The 6,000-nt window shown below is 55.3% G+C and overlaps 1 protein-coding gene across 2 annotated transcripts in view; it reads left to right on the top strand.

The window, feature by feature from the left end:
* Positions 1-368: 368 nt before the first annotated feature.
* LOC140128838 (uncharacterized) overlaps positions 369-6,000 on the top strand; it is a 43,884-nt gene continuing 38,252 nt past the window's right edge. The window contains exons 1-2 of one of the 2 annotated variants that reach the window (XM_072150544.1): positions 369-421; positions 453-539. The gene's annotated coding sequence lies outside the window, so the exon portion shown is untranslated. Of the gene's footprint in view, positions 540-6,000 lie in introns of both variants that reach the window. The other variant, XM_072150543.1, reaches the window with a different exon arrangement.

Here is a 6,000-nt window from a genome sequence, read left to right as displayed (position 1 = left end):
CTCAGCAGACAGTATCACACAGGATAGGATTAGATACATGGCTCAGCAGGCAGTATCACACAGGAGAGGATTAGATACACAGCTCAGCAGACTGTATCACACAGGATAGGATTAGATACACAGCTCAGCAGACAGTATCACACAGGATAGGATTAGATACACAGCTCAGCAGGCAGTATCACACAGGAGAGGATTAGGTACACAGCTCAGCAGGCAGTATCACACAGGATAGGATTAGATACACAGCTCAGCAGTCAGTATCACACAGGATGGGATTAGATACACAGCAGACAATCTGTGCCTCCTCCATTGTTCAGGGCTCGGCCCCCATCACTATGGCCACCGGGCTGTTTACAAGCAGATCCTTAGCACAATCTCTCCGTAGTTGAGAAACCTGTAAACCGCACGGAGGAGGAGGAGGAGGCCATAGACCTGGCACAGGGAGGAGGAGGCCATAGACCTGGCACAGGGAGGAGGAGGCCATAGACCTGGCACAGGGAGGAGGAGGCCATAGACCTGGCACAGGGAGGACTCGGCAGGTAAGTACTGGAGATTAGATACACGGCTCTATTGTGTCATGTGGTCACATTATCTGTAATGAATCTTTATGTTGGTTCAGTTTTTTAGTTCTTTTATAACCAAGGACAGGATTGTCTCAATAAACTTTATAAACACTGACAGTTTAGACACATTGATAAATGACCTATGACCCCGGTATAGAAAACACAGATCACATTCATCAGTTTTCCTTCAGTCGCGTTAAAGATGTAAAAACTGTTCATACACAAGAAAATCTTGTTTCATCTTCTCCAGACCCTACTCTCTGGGTCCGGGCCCTGTCACCCATCTCTCTCTGGGTCCTGTCACCCTTCTCTCTCTGGGTCCTGTCACCCATCTCTCTCTGGGTCCTGTCACCCTTCTCTCTCTGGGTCCTGTCGCCCTTCTCTCTCAGGGTCTGACACCCGTCTCTCTGGGTCCTGTCACCCTTCTCTCTGTAGGTCTGGGTCCTGTCACCCTTCTCTCTGTAGGTCTGGGTGCTGTCACCCTTCTCTCTGTAGGTCTGGGTCCTGTCGCCCTTCTTTCTGTAGGTCTGGGTCCTGTCACCCTTCTTTCCGTATGTCTGGGTCCTGTCACCCTTCTCTTTGTAGGTCTGGGTGCTGTCACCCTTCTCTCTGTAGCTTTGGGTCCTGTCACCCTTCTCTCTGTAGGTCTGGGTCCTGTCACCCTTCTCTCTGTAGGTCTGGGTCCTGTCACCCTTCTCTCTGTAGGTCTGGGTCCTGTCGCCCTTCTTTCCGTATGTCTGGGTCCTGTCACCCTTCTTTCTGTAGGTCTGGGTGCTGTCACCCTTCTCTCTGTAGGTCTGGGTCCTGTCACCCTTCTCTCTGTAGGTCTGGGTGCTGTCACCCATCTTTCTGTAGGTCTGGGTGCTGTCACCCCTCTCTCTGTAGGTCTGGGTGCTGTCACCCATCTTTCTGTAGGTCTGGGTCCTGTCACCCTTCTCTCTGTAGGTCTGGGTCCTGTCACCCTTCTCTCTGTAGGTCTGGGTCCTGTCATCCCTCTCTCTGTAGGTCTGGGTCCTGTCACCCTTCTCTCTGTAGGTCTGGGTCCTGTCACCCTTCTCTCTGTAGGTCTGGGTGCTGTCACCCTTCTCTCTGTAGGTCTGGGTCCTGTCACCCTTCTCTCTGTAGGTCTGGGTCCTGTCATCCCTCTCTCTGTAGGTCTGGGTCCTGTCACCCTTCTCTCTGTAGGTCTGGGTCCTGTCACCCTTCTCTCTGTAGGTCTGGGTCCTGTCACCCTTCTCTCTGTAGGTCTGGGTCCTGTCATCCCTCTCTCTGTAGGTCTGGGTCCTGTCACCCTTCTCTCTGTAGGTCTGGGTGCTGTCACCCTTCTCTGTAGGTCTGGGTGCTGTCACCCTTCTCTCTGTAGGTCTGGGTGCTGTCACCCTTCTCTCTGTAGGTCTGGGTGCTGTCACCCTTCTCTATGTAGGTCTGGGTCCTGTCACCCTTCTCTCTGTAGGTCTGGGTCCTGTCATCCTTCTCTCTGTAGGTCTGGGTCCTGTCACCCTTCTCTCTGTAGGTCTGGGTCCTGTCATCCTTCTCTCTGTAGGTCTGGGTCCTGTCACCCTTCTCTCTGTAGGTCTGGGTGCTGTCACCCTTCTCTCTGTAGGTCTGGGTCCTGTCACCCTTCTCTCTGTAGGTCTGGGTGCTGCCACCCTTCTTTCTGTAGGTCTGGATCCTGTCACCCTTCTCTCTGTAGGTCCGGGTCCTATCACCCTTCTTTCTGTAGGTCTGGGTCCTGTCACCCTTCTCTCTGTAGGTCTGGGTCCTGTCACCCTTCTCTCTGTAGGTCTGGGTCCTGTCACCCTTCTCTCTGTAGGTCTGGGTGCTGTCACCCTTCTCTCTGTAGGTCCGTGTCCTGTCACCCTTCTCTCTGTAGGTCTGGGTGCTGTCACCCTTCTCTCTGTAGGTCTGGGTGCTGCCACCCTTCTCTCTGTAGGTCTGGGTCCTGTCACCCTTCTCTCTGTAGGTCTGGGTGCTGTCACCCTTCTCTCTGTAGGTCTGGGTCCTGTCACCCTTCTCTCTGTAGGTCTGGGTGCTGCCACCCTTCTTTCTGTAGGTCTGGGTGCTGCCACCCTTCTTTCTGTAGGTCTGGGTCCTGTCACCCTTCTCTCTGTAGGTCTGGGTCCTGTCACCCTTCTCTCTGTAGGTCTGGATGCTGTCACCCTTCTCTCTGTAGGTCTGGGTCCTGTCACCCTTCTCTCTGTAGGTCTGGGTGCTGCCACCCTTCTCTCTGTAGGTCTGGGTCCTGTCACCCTTCTCTCTGTAGGTCTGGGTGCTGTCACCCTTCTCTCTGTAGGTCTGGGTCCTGTCACCCTTCTCTCTGTAGGTCTGGGTGCTGCCACCCTTCTTTCTGTAGGTCTGGGTCCTGTCACCCTTCTCTGTAGGTCTGGGTGCTGTCACCCTTCTCTCTGTAGGTCCGTGTCCTGTCACCCTTCTCTCTGTAGGTCCGTGTCCTGTCACCCTTCTTCCTGTAGGTCCGGGTCCTGTCACCCTTCTTTCTGTAGGTCTGGGTGCTGTCACCCTTCTCTCTGTAGGTCCGTGTCCTGTCACCCTTCTCTCTGTAGGTCCGTGTCCTGTCACCCTTCTCTCTGTAGGTCCGTGTCCTGTCACCCTTCTCTCTGTAGGTCTGGGTCCTGTCACCCTTCTCTCTGTAGGTCTGGGTGCTGTCATCCTTCTCTCTGTAGGTCTGGGTGCTGTCGCCCTTCTCTCTGTAGGTCTGGGTGCTGTCGCCCTTCTCTCTGTAGGTCTGGGTCCTGTCACCCTTCTCTCTGTAGATCTGGGTCCTGTCACCCTTCTCTCTGTAGGTCTGGGTGCTGTCACCCTTCTCTCTGTAGGTCTGGGTGCTGTCACCCTTCTCTCTGTAGGTCTGGGTGCTGTCACCCTTCTCTCTGTAGGTCTGGGTCCTGTCACCCTTCTCTCTGTAGGTCTGGGTGCTGTCACCCTTCTCTCTGTAGGTCTGGGTGCTGTCACCCTTCTCTCTGTAGGTCTGGGTGCTGTCACCCTTCTCTCTGTAGCTCTGGGTCCTGTCACCCTTCTCTCTGTAGGTCTGGGTCCTGTCACCCTTCTCTCTGTAGGTCTGGGTCCTGTCGCCCTTCTCTCTGTAGGTCTGGGTGCTGTCACCCTTCTCTCTGTAGGTCTGGGTGCTGTCACCCTTCTCTCTGTAGGTCTGGGTGCTGTCGCCCTTCTTTCTGTAGGTCTGGGTCCTGTCACCCTTCTCTCTGTAGGTCTGGGTCCTGTCACCCTTCTCTCTGTAGGTCTGGGTCCTGTCACCCTTCTCTCTGTAGGTCTGGGTGCTGTCACCCTTCTCTCTGTAGATCTGGGTGCTGTCATCCTTCTCTCTGTAGGTCTGGGTGCTGTCACCCTTCTCTCTGTAGGTCTGGGTGCTGTCACCCTTCTCTCTGTAGGTCTGGGTCCTGTCACCCTTCTTTCTGTAGGTCTGGGTGCTGTCGCCCTTCTTTCTGTAGGTCAGGGTCCTGTCGCCCTTCTCTCTGTAGGTCTGGGTCCTGTCACCCTTCTCTCTGTAGGTCTGGGTCCTGTCACCCTTCTCTCTGTAGGTCTGGGTGCTGTCGCCCTTCTTTCTGTAGGTCTGGGTCCTGTCACCCTTCTCTCTGTAGGTCTGGGTCCTGTCACCCTTCTTCCTGTAGGTCTGGGTCCTGTCACCCTTCTCTCTGTAGGTCTGGGTCCTGTCACCCTTCTCTCTGTAGGTCTGGGTCCTGTCACCCTTCTCTGTAGGTCTGGGTCCTGTCACCCTTCTTCCTGTAGGTCCGGGTCCTGTCACCCTTCTCTCTGTAGGTCTGGGTCCTGTCACCCTTCTTCCTGTAGGTCTGGGTCCTGTCACCCTTCTCTGTAGGTCTGGGTGCTGTCACCCTTCTTCCTGTAGGTCCGGGTCCTGTCACTCATCTCTCTGTAGGTCTGGGTCCTGTCACCCTTCTCTGTAGGTCTGGGTCCTGTCACCCTTCTTCCTGTAGGTCCGGGTCCTGTCACCCTTCTCTCTGTAGTTCTGGGTCCTGTCACCCTTCTTCCTGTAGGTCTGGGTCCTGTCACCCTTCTCTCTGTAGGTCTGGGTCCTGTCACCCTTCTCTCTGTAGGTCTGGGTCCTGTCACCCTTCTCTCTGTAGGTCTGGGTCCAGTCACCCTTCTTTCTGTAGGTCCGGGTCCTGTCACCCTTCTTTCTGTATGTCTGGGTGCTGTCACCCTTCTCTCTGTAGGTCTGGGTGCTGCCACCCTTCTTTCTGTAGGTCTGGGTCCTGTCACCCATCTCTCTGTAGGTCTGGGTCCAGTCACCCTTCTTTCTGTAGGTCTGGGTGCTATCGCCCTTCTCTCTGTAGGTCCGTGTCCTGTCACCCTTCTCTCTGTAGGTCTGGGTGCTGTCACCCTTCTTCCTGTAGGTCCGGGTCTTGTCACCCCTCTCTCTGTAGGTCTGGGTGCTGTCGCCCTTCTCTCTGTAGGTCCGTGTCCTGTCACCCTTCTCTCTGTAGGTCTGGGTGCTGTCACCCTTCTCTCTGTAGGTCTGGGACCTGTCACCCTTCTCTCTGTAGGTCTGGGTGCTGTCACCCTTCTCTCTGTAGGTCTGGGTCCTGTCACCCTTCTCTCTGTAGGTCTGGGTGCTGTCACCCTTCTCTCTGTAGGTCTGGGTCCTGTCACCCTTCTCTCTGTAGGTCTGGGTCCTGTCACCCTTCTCTCTGTAGGTCTGGGTCCAGTCACCCTTCTTTCTGTAGGTCCGGGTCCAGTCACCCTTCTTTCTGTAGGTCTGGGTGCTGTCGCCCTTCTCTCTGTAGGTCCGTGTCCTGTCACCCTTCTCTCTGTAGGTCTGGGTGCTGTCACCCTTCTTCCTGTAGGTCCGGGTCCTGTCACCCCTCTCTCTGTAGGTCTGGGTGCTGTCGCCCTTCTCTCTGTAGGTCCGTGTCCTGTCACCCTTCTCTCTGTAGGTCTGGGTGCTGTCACCCTTCTCTCTGTAGGTCTGGGTCCTGTCACCCTTCTCTCTGTAGGTCTGGGTGCTGTCACCCTTCTCTCTGTAGGTCTGGGTCCTGTCACCCTTCTCTCTGTAGGTCTGGGTGCTGTCACCCTTCTCTCTGTAGGTCTGGGTGCTGCCACCCTTCTCTCTGTAGGTCTGGGTCCTGTCACCCTTCTCTCTGTAGGTCTGGGTGCTGTCACCCTTCTCTCTGTAGGTCTGGGTCCTGTCACCCTTCTCTCTGTAGGTCTGGGTGCTGCCACCCTTCTTTCTGTAGGTCTGGGTCCTGTCACCCTTCTCTGTAGGTCTGGGTGCTGTCACCCTTCTCTCTGTAGGTCCGTGTCCTGTCACCCTTCTCTCTGTAGGTCCGTGTCCTGTCACCCTTCTTCCTGTAGGTCCGGGTCCTGTCACCCTTCTTTCTGTAGGTCTGGGTGCCGTCACCCTTCTCTCTGTAGGTCCGTGTCCTGTCACCCTTCTCTCTGTAGGTCC

Source organism: Engystomops pustulosus, chromosome 4, assembly GCF_040894005.1.
Source record: "Engystomops pustulosus chromosome 4, aEngPut4.maternal, whole genome shotgun sequence".
In the NCBI taxonomy this organism is placed as follows: domain Eukaryota; kingdom Metazoa; phylum Chordata; class Amphibia; order Anura; family Leptodactylidae; genus Engystomops; species Engystomops pustulosus.
Note: the sequence above shows the minus strand (reverse complement) of the source record. Positions and strands in the feature narration are given on the sequence as shown.